This window comes from Vanacampus margaritifer, chromosome 9, assembly GCF_051991255.1.
Source record: "Vanacampus margaritifer isolate UIUO_Vmar chromosome 9, RoL_Vmar_1.0, whole genome shotgun sequence".
Taxonomy (NCBI): domain Eukaryota; kingdom Metazoa; phylum Chordata; class Actinopteri; order Syngnathiformes; family Syngnathidae; genus Vanacampus; species Vanacampus margaritifer.
In genome coordinates this window covers 23,550,888-23,569,169 of record NC_135440.1, presented here as the reverse complement: position 1 = coordinate 23,569,169, position 18,282 = coordinate 23,550,888, and the positions used below count along the sequence as shown (strand labels likewise).

The following is an 18,282-nucleotide window of genomic DNA, read 5'->3' as shown; positions in this document are numbered from 1 at the left end:
TCTTGTCGTGTAACCATGTGACTGGATGTTCACGTGTCGCCAGGAGCCCTGTAGCGACATTTCGGCATATTTTTGCGGTGGCAGCGGTCAAAGCAAAAACATGTGCTGGCTTGATTCGCATGTTGCTCGACGAGGACCAATCGCCCTCCTTTTAATCCGCACGGGCCCATCTGGTGTACGCGTGTGTGTGTGTGTGTGAGGGAGGATGTCACACTGCCCTCATTCACAACTCTCTCCATATTTCCTTAAATCCTCCCAGCTCGCCGTTTGACGTGGCCCTCCCTCTCTCGCCCCCTTGTGACATTTTCATCAAGCCACATTTTTATTGTCTCTTAAGCCGCCCTCCCTCTTTATTACACTTGTCCCCCCTTGACCTTCCTTTTCATCCTCGCTGAAAAGGTCGTCACGGGGTGAATGACTCCCGTGTGTCCCTTGTGATGCTCTGGTACCATCACATCCCATCCCATTGTGACAAAGTATTTCACATATGTACACACACACAAGCGTGTTAAGGTAAAGGACAGGAAGTCACATTTTGGGGTTTTGAAACGGCGTCACCTGCCTATTTTATTTGCAAGTGTTTTGTACGGTAGATGTCAAAGATACATTGTAACTGGGCTGTGGTTTGCATAATGTAGCATAGCATATAGCGCAATAATGAAAGTGGAAGTCAATCTTAAACATTTCTTGACAATAATTTGTTATGTGTAAACTCACTAGTCAAAACATGACATTCTGTTTAATATTTAATTTGTGGAATATGAGTTATGAAGCAAAATCCTGCTGTTTTTATCCATCTTAGGGGGCGGCCATCTTGCCACTTACTGTAGACTAAAGATGACATCAATGTTGTCAGGGCTCGGGCAACAACCAATCACAGCTCAGCTGTTTTCTGAAGCTGCACTGTGATTGGTTGTTACCTGAGACCTGAGCAACAATGATGTCATCTTCAGTTGACAGCTAGTGGCAAAATGGCCGCCCCCTTAAGATGGATAAAAACGGCAGGATTTTGCTGCTTAACTCATATTGCACTAACACACCAGGATATTATATTTAGACTAGTTGGGCTGCACAGGACATATTGTAAAAAAACAATATTGGTGGGGGGGGGGGGGGGTGACTTCCTCCTTAAAAAAAAAAACGTAATCTATTACATGTAGACTAGATATTCAGGGTCACCAAAGGCCACATGAGTAGCCTGTGGATCTGTTCTAAAAATAGCTCACCAGTGATGGGACATTCTGATTTCCTAGGAATGTAGGTAGAAGTGATTTTTTTGGACATTTATACACTTACACAGAACCAAAATATTGAATCTTGATATTCCTCAGTTTCCTAACTTGTGAAATCACTTTCGATGAATATTGTGAGAAATCATAAACATGATCGGTGACCTCATCACTGCTTATTAAAAACAACAGAATGGTAAATGTAATTTGAGCAAATTGGTTATTTCAGAAGTGTGTATCAAACTGGTAGCCCTTTACATTGATCAATACCCAAGAAGTAGCCCTCAGTTTCAAAAATATTTTTTTGCAACATAAAAAAAAATGCTTGCGATGAGTCTGCAAACATGTTTGCAAACTTTTACAAAACAGTTTTAGTTATAGCTACAGTATAAGAAAAATCACACTACCTTTGTTTTAGGGTCATGGTTGGGTTCACAATGGGTACATCTACTCTAAAATGTAAAAGGTGAAACTTGAATAACATATAAAAGATAAGTTGTTTAATTTTAGAAAAGTGCAACTAAGCTTCACTTGTTTTGAAGTACAACAAAACAGTTTGAACAGACTCCATTATTTACATTAACATGTTCACCTCGGAACTCAATACGCCATGAAGGAGTGCTTTCCGACGGAGGGTTAGAAGCTTATGAAGTGATTGATATGTCAAGGGGGGTGGGGTTAGAAGATCTCGGAGGGGCGGCGAAGGAGGAGAGGCAATAGCCGTGAGCTAAGAATGGGGGATTATCCAGATTTAATGGAGGGAATAAAGCATCCCGCGGGGTGGCAATCCGCTTTGCGTCCGCCGTACAGATTTCCATCACGATGATGTGTAGCGGGGTCGTCTCGGTCAAGTGGTTCCGGCCTTGAGCTTGCTCGTATAGTATGTCGTTACTGGCATGTACTCTTGCTACGTTCTAAAGGGATCAGGTAGCAGTTTTACAGTCCAAACATGTCCTTCTGGGACGCTTTGTTTGTTTATCAACAAAAAATAATAATAATTGAATATCAACTTCCACATATGACATCTGGTCCCAATGCTTTAAATTTGTACATTTATAACTCAGGGATGTGATTTTTCCGCTAATTCGCGGAATTCCGCTTTTTTTTTTTTAGTAGTTCATTGTGTATGCACATGACTCCGACAGATAACATCTTCTGCTATAACAAAGACATTTGTGGTATGCTCTAATATGAGTTACTTTTCATTTGGTCATGATACAATTATTTGTTCATGAAATTTGAACTCTTCAACATTATTTATGTGTTAACTTAGTAATCACATTAGTTAGATATGATGATATTCTCAGTGATAGTTTTTAAAAGCAAAGGCAGTCCAATGTTTTTGAATGTTGATTTTGAGTTGACCAAGCTGGGTGCCAGCAGCCCCCAGACCCCCGGCTAAATTTTCAGATAATTTCACTTTGGTCAAATCACATCCCTGATAACTGTCAAAAATATAATAATAAAATCAGAAAGAGCATTTCCCACTATTAACTCATTCACTGCCATTGACGGCTATTAACGTCAAAAATTCATTCAAACTATTTCTATTAGTTTAGCATTCCCCCCCCCCACACTTTTGTTAACAACAGTATGAAAACCTAGAAAAAATGTTTTATCGTACATTTAGAACAGATATAAAATTTGTGATTAATTGTGAGTTAATTAGTGAAGTCATGCGATTAATTACAATTAAAAAATATAATTTAATTACAATTAAAAAATATAATTTAAATCTAGATATAAAATAATCGCCTGACTAGATGATTGTTAAAAATTAGGGGCGTCAGGCGATAAAAAATTTTTATATCTAAATTTAAATTAGACTTTTTTATTAAAATTTTTTAGTCGTAATTAATTGACAAATTTTATATCTGTTCTAAATGTACAATAAAAAAGTCTAGGTTTTAATACTCTTGTTAACAAAAGTAAAAATAAAAAAAAGTTAAACTAATAGAAATAGAAATATAATTATGTTTTGACGTTTATAACCGTCAATGGCAGTAAATGAGTTTAAAAGCATAGATGTCTCGATTGGGGTGATCTTGCAAGATCAGCTGGGTGATACTGCCCTCTAATGGATTATCCGTGCAATCATGTGTCAGATCATATACGTCAGGCTTTAAAATGGGAAAATACTTATTATACTCGTGAAATAGAGGGCTCAAAATGTCTTGCATTTAATATGATACGTTTGCCCTTATAGGGTTAAAAATACATTCAGTCTCGGAACATCACGCCATTTGCTGCTCAAAGGTCGTCATCTCAATTTCCTCTTTGCCATTACTCATCTTTGGTGGCATCAATCCCCAAAGAAAAAAAAGCAGACGTCATCTTTTGATGCTGGCTGAGTGGAGCATCTTACTGGTGCACACACAGGATCTCTACCCGAGCAGAATGCTGACTCGCAGAGAAAACACAAAGCAGGAAGTTTAACCGTTTAGATTCATGGCCGAACTCATACTTATAATCACTTGTTCAGCAAATGTTTTAGCGAGCGGCGAATGAAAAACTGCTAGGGGAGTTTTTTTTGCATCCTGTGACTGCCAGTTTTTTTCTTTTAATTGATGCTGCATATGCGTGAATTTACATCAGACATCCTAAATTCACCGTGTTAAAGTGGAGCCAACTAAGCAGAGGGCTACTTTACTGCAGAGAAAAAAGGTTGTATTTAAAAAATATATATTTTAGAGATATGCACGCATAATTTATCTATGAAAGAAGGTAGAAGCAGGTCAGTTGTTAAATATTCATCAACATAATTGTTTTGTCCTACCCCTAAGGAATAAGGTTGTAATTTTAGGCTGGAACTGATTAAAATTAAGATTAGATTTAATTTTATAACCCTAATTGTTCCCGTAGCTGATATTTAATAGATGTATTAGAACACTCCACTGCTGTAAGTACTTTTACACATTTCTAAGGGGCTTTATGTAAAAACAAATTAACATTTATTTTCAAAAAAACTAACTCTGTTTAATTCGCTAGCAGTAATAAAAACAAAAATAAAAATTACAATCATAATAATAATACTGGCTGAAAAAGACTACCTGTGAGAATTGCTTCATTAATTTTTTGGGACAAATAATTACTTAAAAAAAGATGTGTGTGTGTGTGTGTGTGTATATATATATACATATATATATATATATATATATATATGTGTATATATATATATACGTATATATATATATATATATATATATATATGTGTGTGTACATATATATACATATATATGTATATATATATGTGTGTGTACATATATATACATATATGTGTATATATGTATATATATGTGTGTACATATATATAGATATATATGTGTACATATGTGTGTATATATATATATATGTGTATATATATACATATATATGTGTACATATGTGTGTATATATATATATATGTGTATATATATATATATATATATATATCTGTATATGTGTGTATATATATATATATATATATATATATATATATATATATATATATATATATATATATATATATATGTGTATATATGTATGTATATATATATATATATATATATATATATATATATATATATATATATATATATATGTATGTATGTATGAAAAAAACTAATAGAAATAGCTAAAATGAATTTTTGACGTGTATAGGCGTCAATGGCAGTGAATGAGTTAAGGTCATGTTCCTGAATGCTGAAGTAAATATTTTTGTCATTTTCACATTGTTGTCCTCCCTCATTGGATTAATGCACCCTGCAATCGATCACTGATGACAGGTCTTGGTCGTCTTTCCGCCGCGACGACTTTCACGCGTAAACCGACCTGGAAAGGTTGCTTATGTAATGCGACGCCTCCTCGATAACGCTGCGCCGCACGTTAATAAGCCAAAGCAGCCCGCTGACCTCCTTTCTTTTACCCGAGTCAATATGCGGCAGCACTTTGTCTGACTGGAGGCCTTTTTGTCCCAGTGAGTCTGTCTACGCAATATCGTGATATTATTGTCGACAAAAATGCTATCCTATCAGGAGTTCATCTTGCAAAACACTCTTGTTTACCCTCCAAAAGCACTGAAGGTTTGATGATGTTCCGCCGTGTTCTGACATGTTTTCACTTCCCCGACAAAGCTTTGACTTCCAAAACAAATTCTCATCCCGTCGCCTCGCAAACAAGGCGCCGCGCAAGCGTGTCCGCCAATTACCGCTTATCTCCGACGCGCCTCCATTTTGTCACCTGGAAAGTGTGTGTTATTAAAGTGAGCTCAGCGTTTTCAGCACCAAACAGCTGCTCGGGGAGGAAAGTGCCGGATAAATTTCCCAGTTGTCTCCGTGTTTCCCCATGCACAGCGACCAGACCCCCCCCACCACCGCCACCGCCAACCCCCCCTCACCAATCCTCGCCACTCTCCTGATTAGCGCCCTCAATAATTAGCTTTGTTTTACTTTCCCCAAAAGGTTTTTCGAACCCTTTTTTCTGTTGGAAATGATTTTGACCCGGATGCGACTGCACATTCAGCACAGGTGTACAAACCTTCCAGAGGCAACAAATTGGGAATCATTTGGCCGCCAGACTCATTAGTGGCACTTCCTCTCTTTACACTCCATGTCGAGGGAACGCTCCGTCACCTGAAGACATTTTCCGCTAATCTCCTCCTGAAGGGGTTTCCTCCTTTAATTACCGATCCAAGAATTCCTGTCCTTTAATAATATGTGTCAATATCGCGGGGAGCCGCAACAGAGCTTATCTCCTTGGTCTTGATAAGTCTTATCTTGACTGCTACCAAGAACAATGGCGCTTTGTTTTACTTGCCAAAAAGTGAGCTTCACCTTTTGGAATTTGCACATTCAAGTCCTCACACAGGGAGACAAGACAACACTTTTTTTCTTCTTTTTGAGAGCTTAGTATTATTCATTCGACAACCTTACCGAGTAAACATGTCATCTTTATCGCTCTTTAACTCATTCACTGCCATTGGCGGCTATAAATGTCAAAAAATCATTTTAACTATTTCTATTAGTCTAACATTTTTTCCACTTTTGTTAACAAGAGTAGGAAAACCTAGGATTTTTTTATTATTGTACATTTAGAACAGATACAAAATTTGTGATTAATCGTGAGTTAAATTTAATCACCTGGCCCGCCCAAATTTTATATAATCTTTTTTTGGCAGTGAATGAGTAAAAAAAAAAAAACTACTTTATTTTTCTGGATTAATTTAACTGGACACCACAGTCACTGCGTAAACTGACAATGTTTTTTATATGTTTATTTTTAGAGTTGAAACCATTGAACTTCTTCGTTTTAGCTTCTAAAGTAGTTAGAGTGGAGCATGAGAATAAAAACTGCCAATTGTAGCCGTAAAGGTCATTAAGAAGCATTTTATTCAATTTACATATATGCTAATTTGACAATATGACGTTAGTGTTCATTACACATTTGCTCCCAAAAACGTATAAATATGTTCTATTTTAAATGTTGTAAGTGTCCCAAAGACATATTTATACGTTTTTTTTTTGTTTTTTTTTAAAATGCTAGAGCATACAGAAGGCTTTGATGCAGCCTCAACTGCAGAGAACGGATGAAGAAATGGTAGTTATTACAAAACCGGCCACCAGGTGGCAGCATAGCAAAAGATCAACTATGGTGACCATAACAAATCTGGCGACCTCGAGTTTGTAAACCTTGACTTTAGAATTAAAATTTCCTGCAATGCATTTACAAACAATACAAAGTCATCATCTTGACCTTGACGGACCATTTTGCTGTCGACGTTTTTTTTTGGGGAGGATTTGGGGATCACATTAGCATCACAGTGTGTACTCACAAGAGGGTGTCCCCGTGATGAATGGTTTTCTGTGCTTTGGATGGCGATAACAAGCTCAAAAAGCAGCCCGCTGACCTCATTTGTTGCACCGCCGAGGTTCCTGATGAACATCTGACGCTCCCTCCGTTTTTCTTTCTCGCCGCCTCACGCGGCGATGGAATGGATTGGTTGCGTGCTTTGTGTTCTGTTGAGTCTGGAAGATGCGTGTCGTCCTTGGTTTGCCGCCCTGACGGATGAGGGCGGAAATAATGCCTCGTCGGGGGGAGCAGGGGTCAAGAACCAATGCGGTTCGTAATAGGATCAGCCTGGTGGGTGGGCTGTATTTTAGCACGCTACAATACGTCACCTGTGTCACAGGAAAGGATTGAAAAAGCCTCGGATTCAGTCATGTGCGTACGTGCTGTTGGAAGGCCGTGCACATTTACCTCGGGGGGAAATCAATGCGGTGATTGAGTGACTGACTGTCATCTCGGTCTGTCCCTCCCGAAGGTGGAATCACCGGGGCGGTAAAAAGCAGCGTCCTGTCGCAGGTCGTAAATCCCAATCGCTCTCCTCTGTATTCATTGCATGCGTTTGATATGCAAAGAACGCCGACACCCAGCTTCAGATGTCTTGAAAGTCAGGATGGGGCTGCCGTCGGTTCACTACAGGGTTGCAAAATTGCTGCAACTTCCCATTGGAGCCAGGAGGAAGGGATGGAAATGAATGCCAATGTGAGAATTTACAGGAATTCCTCATAATAAGAATAAAAATGCAATAAACGGGGAAATGTTAGAGATGTTCGGTACCAAAACAAGTATTCACTCGAGTACTCACTGATACCAAGTACAAAAATTGTGAACAAAGCCCTTTTTTTCTGATGCAGATGATGATCACAGTATAGCGCCAACTACTGGTGAGGAGGACTTACAATTGTCAGATATTTTTTGCCACAAGTCAACAAGTATTTGGCCAGTTTCCCATAGACTTCCAATTGGATTTTGGCCAAATACATTTTTACCCAACTGTGCCTTAAAATAAGGCTGGAACTCGCCAATCCCTAGAAAATAATATAGATTTTATCCGATTATTTTTATTTTTTTAATAAGGGAATTACAGGATTTTTTTTTTATATAACAATGTAATGATAATAGAATTAACAGGACGTAAATAAAATCAAAATTAATATAATGGAATTAACTGGGAAAAAAAAGAATACAAATGTGAATATAAAGGAATTTATAGAAATTAGATGGAATAAATAATAATTAAAATTGAATGCATACATATATTTATTAGAATAAACGGGAGAAAATAAAATTAAAAAGCAAATATAATTATATAAATCAAATTATATATAATTCATGGGGATTAATTGGAATACAAATTTGAATACAAGGGAATTCCATGAATTAATTGGAATGAAAATGAAAATATAATGGACTTTACAGGAATTTATTTGAATTAAGGGAATGTAATGAAACTAGTTTGAATTTAAAATTCAACCAGAAAGGATTTTGACATGAAAACGCAATTATTGGGGATTGAAAGGAAAATGAAAAAAAAAACATGACAAAGGACTTTAATTATAAGGAAAATAATTAGAATTTAAAAGATGGCAAACTATTAAGGTGATTTAGTAATGGGACTAAAATCAGGATGACCTGCACAGTAATGCAATTATTGGATAAAACTTGACTAAGGAATTTTACAGGAAACTGTGATAACAAAATGACCAGAAGGGAATTTCTAAGAATGAATGAGAATAAAATATGACTCAAGCAATTTACACAAATGAATGCGATTTATTTTTAGGTTAATAGGGATTGGAATAAAAACTGAATATAAGTATTACAGGAATTATTGTGAATAACACACATTTAAGGGACATGGCTTAAATTAAGAAAACAATTCAAAGAGAATTTCCAGGAACGAATGGAACATTTTCAAAACACAGATAAACAAAGTCGTAATGTTCCAGGGGGAAAACAATTTAGTGATTGACCGATAGCTGACTGACAGGCAGAAAAGGAGCCCAGAGGATCTCAGGTTAATATTGTTTGAGGAACAGCTGCATTCGCATCTCTTTTTAATCCACTTGAATAAGGGACCCTTCCATCTCCCAGTCTCACTGGTGTGGTTACCGCGGCAACCATCCTGTAGCTTTCCATAGATCACACGTGTCTGTCAGCTGTGACCTCCACTCCCCCTCGGGTAGGTCCATGCAGAGGTCATCTCATTTTGCTGACATTTCCCAGCCAGTGTTTGCCACATCAAATTTTTGTCAGTTTAAAGATGCACTATACGCTCGGAAATGGTACGCGATCTTTGGCAAGATGATGAGAAATGATAGAAATCAAATTAAAGGGAAAGTCAACCGTAAACATTTCTTGACAAAAAATTGTTATATGTGACCTCACTAGTCTAAACATGACATTCTGATTAATAGTACATTTGTGTATGATCATCATGAGTACACACTAAGATAATTTACGGAACAGGAAGTCTGTCATTTTAGTTTGAAGCTACCTCACGTCCTTCCAAAATTGAGTTGTCCTCAACATTTTGTTCCATTGGTACCAAATTTGAACCTTATACATCGACATCTGTAAACGAAATGGGGAAAATACTGATTTTGATGACTCAGCACATCTACAGTACAAGCTGGTTGTATTCCAGAAAAACACACAAAGCTATTAGCAATAACCGTATTATTTTCCTGCCATTATAGCGCAATGTTATTTTACAAGCCGCTGAGCCACTCTGGCATCTTTCCTATTTTATGCCCCCCTAGCAGGCTATCTAAAGTGGCCGAGGTGACCCCGCCTTCCCAGCGACAGGGGGGACACCTTAAGAAACCCTTCACCTTATAGCCCCTCACCAACCATAAAAGGCAAAACATACGTGTGCGCCCGAGGCTACGGGGACGAGCACTAAAGCGATGGAATGTGTTGTGAATGCCGGACATTTATTTGGCGGCGTTTACGACGCTAAAGGGTTTGCACGCCTGACGTGTTTGCTAATCGCAGCGGAGGACGGAGGTGGTCGCGCTGTACATTGCGTACGTGAGGGTCTTAAAAACGACATCGCCCGCCACTAAACTGTCACATTTGCTTTTACGGATGAGCCGCAACGTGCCATCTTTCTTTCTGTGGTTTGCCGTAACATGCCAGGAATGCTGCTCTGTATTCACTGCATATGTTTTAAGATGCAAACTCGTGCCACTGCATGTCTTTAAAAGTCAGACCGTTCAGGGCGTGTTGCTTTAACGCATTCACTGCCATTGACGGCTATAGACGCCAAAAATTCGTTTGAACTATTTCTATTAGTTTCACATTTTTTTGAGTGTGACAACCTATAATTTTTTTATTGTACATTTAGGACAGATATAAAAAAAATAATTAAAAGTCATGCGATTAATTACAATTTAAAAAAAAATATTGTCTGACGCCCCTAATTTTGTAATAATCTTTACTTTTCTTTTTTTTTTATTAGGGGCATCAAGTGATTAATTTTTTAAATTGTAATTAATTGCACGACTTCACTAGTTAACTCAAGATTAATCACGAATTTTATATCTGTTCTAAATGTACAATAAAAAATGTTTCTAGGTTTTCATACTCTTGTTAACAAAAGTGGGGAAACAATTAAACTAATAGAAATAGTTCAAATAAATTTTTGACGTCTATAGCCGTCAATGGGAGTGAATGAGTTAATGAAGTCGAGTAGAAACTGGTTAGAATCTGTCGATTATTTCTAGCGTCATAATTGCACATCTGTATCGTCAATAAACAATCACCATAAACTGTGCTTTATTCAAGTGACTGAGCAAGAAAACCGGAAACTGAAATTACAAATCGCAAGGTCGTAAAAAAATAAATACATACATAAATAAATAAATAAATAAATAAATAAACAAAGCCTTACTAGAGTCATTTTTTTATGTACATAAAAAAAGGTCTTACTATAGATGGTTGTTTTTTTTTATAAATAAAAGCTTTACTACGATTCATGATAATTCACAAAAAAAAAGTAAAATAAAATAATCGACCTTACTATTGTTGTTTTTTGTTTTGTTTTTAAAATCTCGTTCACCCGTTGGCTAAATAAGAAGTGAAATCATGGCACGTGGTATTTGACAATCGGCATAGGAGAGCTCATTCATAATTAGCCAATTGAATGTTAACTGAGCTAAGACGACAAGTTTGGGAATAAATGTATTCCGTGCTACGGGGCCCTAACTAGCCTGAAAAAGTTCCTCTTTTCCTCTGATGTTTATTTCTCATTGCACTGCAGAATTTTGCTGTCGTCGGTTGAGGACGGAGCCTCTGTCATTATCTCGCCAAGGACACCTTTGCAGGGTGAACAATGTTTGTTGCATTGGAGATTTTTCTTTTTTTTTTTCTTAAGTAGCACCCAACAACCTCTCTCTTGCTCTCTTTTATTTTATGTAACACATTTGAAGGATTTTTAGCCAGAACACAGAATGGAACATTGGACAAGTAAATCAATCAAGAAATGTGCTGCAAAAAAAGGTTACTTTCATCGTCTCATGAGTGGCAAAAGTGTTGTTCCCGTGTTTTGTTTGCACTGGAACTAAACAACTAGCTGGAATCAAACTACTCCTTTGTGGACATGTTCTGCTAACTGTGGCATTTTAAGAAGGCTTTGTAGTTTTGTTTGCAGGTTGTTAAGCTTTATTTGTGCTCACCAAACAGAAAATGATGCACTTGCCGTAATGATGTCATATAGTCACCTCCAAAAGTATTGGAACAGAAAGGTTAATTCCTTGTTCCTGTATTTGTTGTATACTGAAAAGGGTTTCAGATTTCAGATCTAAAGATGAATAGATTTTTTTTATCTTCTCTTCTTTTCCAGGCATTTACATTTATTTCCAGGCCTCTTTCATGTCTTGTTTGTTCCTTGGGGTTTCTTCCTTTAGTTTCATCTTCAGGAAGTAAAATGCATGCTCTATTGGGTTAAGGTCTTGAGATTGACTTGACCAGTCTAAGAGCTACCACTTTTTTTTCTTCTCATGAAATCAAGTCATTGTCTTGCTGTATGATGAAGCTTCTCCTGATTAGTTTTTTTTTTTTTGTGGCTTAGTTGAAAACACTAGTAAAAAGAGCTGGTTGCAACATGACCCTGATTGATCTCTTATACTCTACTGACACCTTCTGGTCATTTTTTGTAATAACTACCATTGCTTTAAGCGACCTCAGGTCAGAAGCTGCATAAAAGCCTTTTGTATGCTGTCTAGCATTTTTTATTTTATTTTTTACATAAAAAACGTATAAATATGTTTTTGGTAGTATTAAAAACGTTATTAGGGGCATCAAGCGATTAATTAAAGCGCCTCTTTCACCGAAACCGATCGTCATAAAATATGATGAACATCTGTCAAAACAGGACACACGAAAAAGTCTTAAGGACCTGTGCCGGAAATTGAACAGAAAGTCGGCCATTTTTGTTTGAACGAGCCATTTTCAACTAATTTCAGAGCAAACTTCAACTAGGAAATCCCTCACGTAAACTCCAATTGGAAGCGGTCATCACAGGCAGATGGGTGACACAAGTGTTCCTTAAGAGAGGAACAGATGTTTAAGCTGCAAACCCAAGAGGTTTTTAGGCATCTGCTTAAAAAAAAAAAAAACAGCGCGTCACCAGGCCTCGGGGCTCGAAATGCGGCATCGAGCAGGTCTGGATTAGGCCGGGATTTTCACGATCAATACGCGGTCAGTGAGACGCGCCGTATCTGCTAGCGCGTGGCCCGCCATGTACCCTATCGACCCATCAGCGATGGCGGCTGATAAACACGGAGCTGCTGATCTTAAGCACAGATGAGACTTTGAAAATGTGATTTATAAAGAAGGAACACTAGCTTTATATATTTACCGGCCACTTCATTAGGTACACCCACAAATAATAATTTATGTACAGGATGTTGTTTACAATCAGGAATTGTGATTTACAAAGACAACTTTACCTGATTGAGTGGGAGTAAAAAATAAAAATAAAAAAGAGTACATAGTCTGTAAGTAATTGGAATTTTTAAAAAGGGGAATTTAATGTACATGAAAATGCAAATATTTAGGATTTAATTGGAATAACAATAAGGGAATTTACCAGAATTAATGGAGATTAAACAAAGTTAATAAACAGGAATTAACTGAAATTAAAGAAGGCAATTAATGGGAATAAAAATGTGAACATAACGGAACAATTAGAATGACAGAATTTGAATATACCAAAATCAATTAGAATTTAAATTGTGTGACTATATGCGAGTAAATTGGAATTATTGCTGGTGTCAGAACCAGATAAAAATGGGTTGTGTCGGGGACTTCATCCGGCGTACAAAGTGTGCCAAATAAATTATGCGTGTGACTCGTTGTGGTGACCCTGAAACCGAAAAGCAGAAAGTCACTTCTGAAAAAGGTCATTTACATGATAGTGATTAAAAAAAAAAAAGTGAAAATACAGGAATGAATCGAATCAGAAATAATTTAAATAAAAGAAATGTTTAAGGATGGGAATTGATTGAAATAATTAAAAATGTAATGTGAATAAAATGTGACCGTAAGCATGCCAGAAAATGTAAAAAATTAATTTCACAATTTTTGTATTATTTAACTTGTTTGACGCCATTCAACTGCAAGTGTACCTAATACTGAGTCCAGTATGTAATAATACATTCACATGCATGACCCTTGGGAACATGCTAAAGTTCCCGGACATAAATCTCAAGCAATGCATTCACCTGCCCTGGAAGATGGATCACACTTTGGCCGTAATGCTTCATTCTTTCTCACTCAAACTGTACTGTGGCATCCCGTAGGCCTGATCGCAATAGGCGTATCGATGGATGGGATCATTTTTTTTTCTCGGGGGCTCATCAGCATTTTGCAGGAATACAACGCCGGCAAGAAAGGGTGACAGATGCCTCCAATATCAGAATGGACAATTTTCCATTGTGAGAAGAAGGCGACGGTGGAGTGTCGATGTATTTAGGGATTGGCATTTCAATGATTTCCTTAAAGGTCCACTTTGTAACAATTTGGCCGAAATGTCTTTGCATTAGCGTTTTTATTTGATGTCGTGTGTGCATTGTGTATGTGAAGAAGGGAAAATGCAGTTTCATTTTTCAACCACAGTAAAAAGATCGTTGTTTAATGGCCCAAAGGTCATCTTGAAACGACCCTCAATGAGATTGGCGGACGAATGATGGTGATCCAGGTTTTAACAACTTGACTGACTTTCTACTGTAACTTGTTTTGTATTTTATAGTATAAGACTTATCAAAGAAACAGACCAACAGAAGATTAACTCATTCACTGCCATAAATTAATTTTAAAAAAAGATTATTAAAAATTAGGGCAAGAGGCGATTAAATGTTTTTAACTCATTCACTGCCATTGACGGCTATAGACGTCAAAAATTCATTTGAACTATTTCTATTATTTTCACATTTTTTTGAGTGTGACAACCTATAATTTTTTTATTGTACATTTACGACAGATATAAAAAAAATAATTAAAAGTCATGCGATTAATTACAATTTAAAAAAAATTATTGTCTGACGCCCCTAATTTTGTAATAATCTTTACTTTTCTTTTTTTTTTATTAGGGGCATCAAGTGATTAATTTTTTAAATTGTAATTAATTGCACGACTTCACTAGTTAACTCAAGATTAATCATGAATTTTATATCTTCTAAATGTACAATAAAAAATGTTTCTAGGTTTTCATACTCTTGTTGACAAAAGTGGGGAAACAATTAAACTAATAGAAATAGTTCAAATAAATTTTTGACGTCTATAGTCGTCAATGGGAGTGAATGAGTTAATGAAGTCGAGTAGAAACTGGTTAGTGACTTTCTACTGTAACTTGTTTTGTATTTTATAGTATAAGACTTATCAAAGAAACAGACCAACAGAAGATTAACTCATTCACTGCCATAAATTAATTTAAAAAAAAGATTATTAAAAATTAGGGCAAGAGGCGATTAAATGTTTTTAACTCATTCACTGCCATTGACGGCTATAGACGTCAAAAATTCATTTGAACTATTTCTATTATTTTCACATTTTTTTGAGTGTGACAACCTATAATTTTTTTATTGTACATTTAGGACAGGTATAAAAAAAATAATTAAAAGCCATGCGATTAATTACAATTTAAAAAAAATTATTGTCTGACGCCCCTAATTTTGTAATAATCTTTACTTTTCTTTTTTTTTTATTAGGGGCATCAAGTGATTAATTTTTTAAATTGTAGTTAATTGCACGACTTCACTAGTTAACTCAAGATTAATCATGAATTTTATATCTGTTCTAAATGTACAATAAAAAATGTTTCTAGGTTTTCATACTCTTGTTGACAAAAGTGGGGAAACAATTAAACTAATAGAAATAGTTCAAATAAATTTTTGACGTCTATAGTCGTCAATGGGAGTGAATGAGTTAATGAAGTCGAGTAGAAACTGGTTAGTGACTTTCTACTGTAACTTGTTTTGTATTTTATAGTATAAGACTTATCAAAGAAACAGACCAACAGAAGATTAACTCATTCACTGCCATAAATTAATTAAAAAAAAAGATTATTAAAAATTAGGGCAAGAGGCGATTAAATGTTTTTAACTCATTCACTGCCATTGACGGCTATAGACGTCAAAAATTCATTTGAACTATTTCTATTAGTTTAACATTTTTTTTTGCACTTTTGTTAACAAGAGTATGAAAACCTAGAAAAAAATATTGTACATTTAGAACAGATATAAAAAAAATGGGATTAATTGTGAGTTTAGAAGTGAAGTCACGCGATTAATTACAATTACAAATTTGAATCGCCTGACGCCCCTAATTTTTAACAATCTTTTTTCTTAAAACAAAACAAAAAACGTTTTCACTCGTGAAGTCATGTTGTTAATTACAGTTAAAAATTTTAATCGCCTGACGCCCCTAATTTTTAATAATCTTTTCTTCTTCTTTTAAATGAAAATTAGGGGCGTCAGGCGATAATTTTTTTGAAATCATAATTAATCGCATGACAAACAACTGCTTAACTCACGATTAATCACAAATTTTATCTGTTCTAAATGTACACAAAAAAAATCTAGGTTTTCATATTCTTGTTAACAAAAGTGGAAAAAAAATGTTAAACTAACAGAAATAGTTTAAATTATTTTTTGACGTCTATAGCCGTCAATGGCAGTGAATGAGCTAAACAAGTGGGGGGGGGATTAGAGCTGGGGTGGGAATGTCAGGGGAATCCCAAGTGAAAAGGAGGTGGACAAAGTGCAACAAGGACAAACAGGAAACAGGACAAAGTGAAAACACTCAAACAATTGTGTTTTAAAAGAAAAAGAAAAGGCAGACCCCTTTGCTCGTTCGTCCCTGCAGATCTTCTTTAATGGCGTTGAAAGCGAGAGCCTGCAATCTCTAACTCATTCGCCGCTGCTCCCAGGATGCATTTTAGGGGCTAAAATGGATTGAATCTCAGGCACGGGAAGCTTTTCCTCCACGCCGAACGGATTTAGCGTCTGCTGGGGGGAACTGGGCAGAAAAATGCAACGGATGTTCTGCGCTGGAAAAGTTGCGATTCTTCTACTGTCGTCGTTAAAAATCACATTAGTCGCCGTTGTCTTTTATTGTTGGTGACATTTGCCGGCCGTGACCAACTTAAAATCAAAAGGGTTCATTCATAGTGCCATCCTGAAAAAAGATGAATTAGCAGTCAATCACATATTCCGTAGTCTGTCCATGCAAAAAAAAAGCCCAAAAAAAAGCAAAAGCTTTTGACAATTACAGCGATGCCACTCAAACCCAGGATCAGAAAGAAGACACGCCGCCGTTGCCTCGACTTTGAGGTTCAAAGGTAACTCGATGGATGCCGGCTGATCTCAAGAATCCGTTATTAGAAAGAAGTCCCAGAGTCCCTGGTGGCATCTTGTGCTTTGAGATACTGCAGAGGCCAGAAAGGTGATTGGTGTTTGTGATCTTCACGCTAAGTAAAGACTCAGCTTTGGTGATTTTGGAGTCTGATTGATTACGGGATCAAAAATCTTTGAAGCCACTTCCGCGCTCCCTTCTCGGCAACGTGGCTCATTAAAGATCTAACGGGCAGCGCGGCGAGTGATTGCTTAGCAATTAAAAGGTTCCTTAATACAGTCAACCGCCACACATATTCGCATATTCCCGCACCTCTTTTTTTGGACTGATCCGATCTTCTTATATCTTGGTGCCAAAGAACTATGTTGAAGTCATTTTTGTGGGGTCAGGGGTTAAGCGCAAAAGGAAGGGGCTCGCTGTATGACAAAACGTGAACTTTTGTTCCTAATTGCATCTTCTCATTAGGGAGACTAATACAAATAATTAAGTTTGCATAGTTGTTAACTCATTCGATCCCAAAAAACGTATTAATAGGTTTTTAAATAGTTTGTCCTTAACTCCCAAAAACATATTTATACGTTTTTTTTTAATGTTTTGTTTTATACTAGGGCATAAGGAGGCTTTGATGGAGCTTCTGACCTGAAGAGGTCGCTTAACTCATTCACTGCCATTGACGGCTATAGACGTAAAAAAATATTTTATAATATATTTGATTATGTTATACTATTTCTATTAGTTTAACATTTTTTTCATTTCATTTTTTTTTTACATTTATAACAGATATCAAATTTGTGATTGAGTCAACTATTGAAGTCATGCGATTAATTACGATCTGTCGCCTGTCTGACGCCCCTAATATCTTATTTTATTTTTAATTAGGGGCGTCAGGCGATTACATTTTTTAATTGTTATTAATGCCATGACTTCACTAGTTAACTAACGATTTCTAAGTGTACAATAATTTTTTTTCTAGGTTTTCATACTCTTGTTAACAAAAAAGGAAAACAATGTTAAGCTAATAGAAATAGTTTAAATGAATTTTTGACGTCTATAGCCGTCAATGGCAGTGAATGAGTTAAAGCAATGGTAGTTATTACAAAAACGGCCAGCAGGTGACAGCAGAGTATAAAAAATCAGCTAGAGCCATGTTGCAACAAGCTCTTTTTTGACAGTGGTTTCACCAGGAATGTGAATATTGATGAGACTTTTTTTTCTAATGCTAATTGCTGCAAAACAGAAACCGATACAAATATACTTTTTTTCCTGATGCAAGAAGAGACTAATCTTTATTTTGGTGGGTTCCGACAAACAAGCGAGGCGAGTCCATTGCCCGAGTATCCCCAAAAAATGGTTCTCTTTTCCCTGACTTTGGACT

At 36.4% G+C, this 18,282-nt stretch overlaps 1 protein-coding gene across 2 annotated transcripts in view; it reads left to right on the top strand.

Annotated features, from left to right (window-relative positions):
* The window catches only part of LOC144057782 (mannosyl-oligosaccharide 1,2-alpha-mannosidase IA), a 141,467-nt gene that overhangs the window by 49,915 nt on the left and 73,270 nt on the right, over positions 1 to 18,282 (top strand). The window lies entirely within an intron of this gene.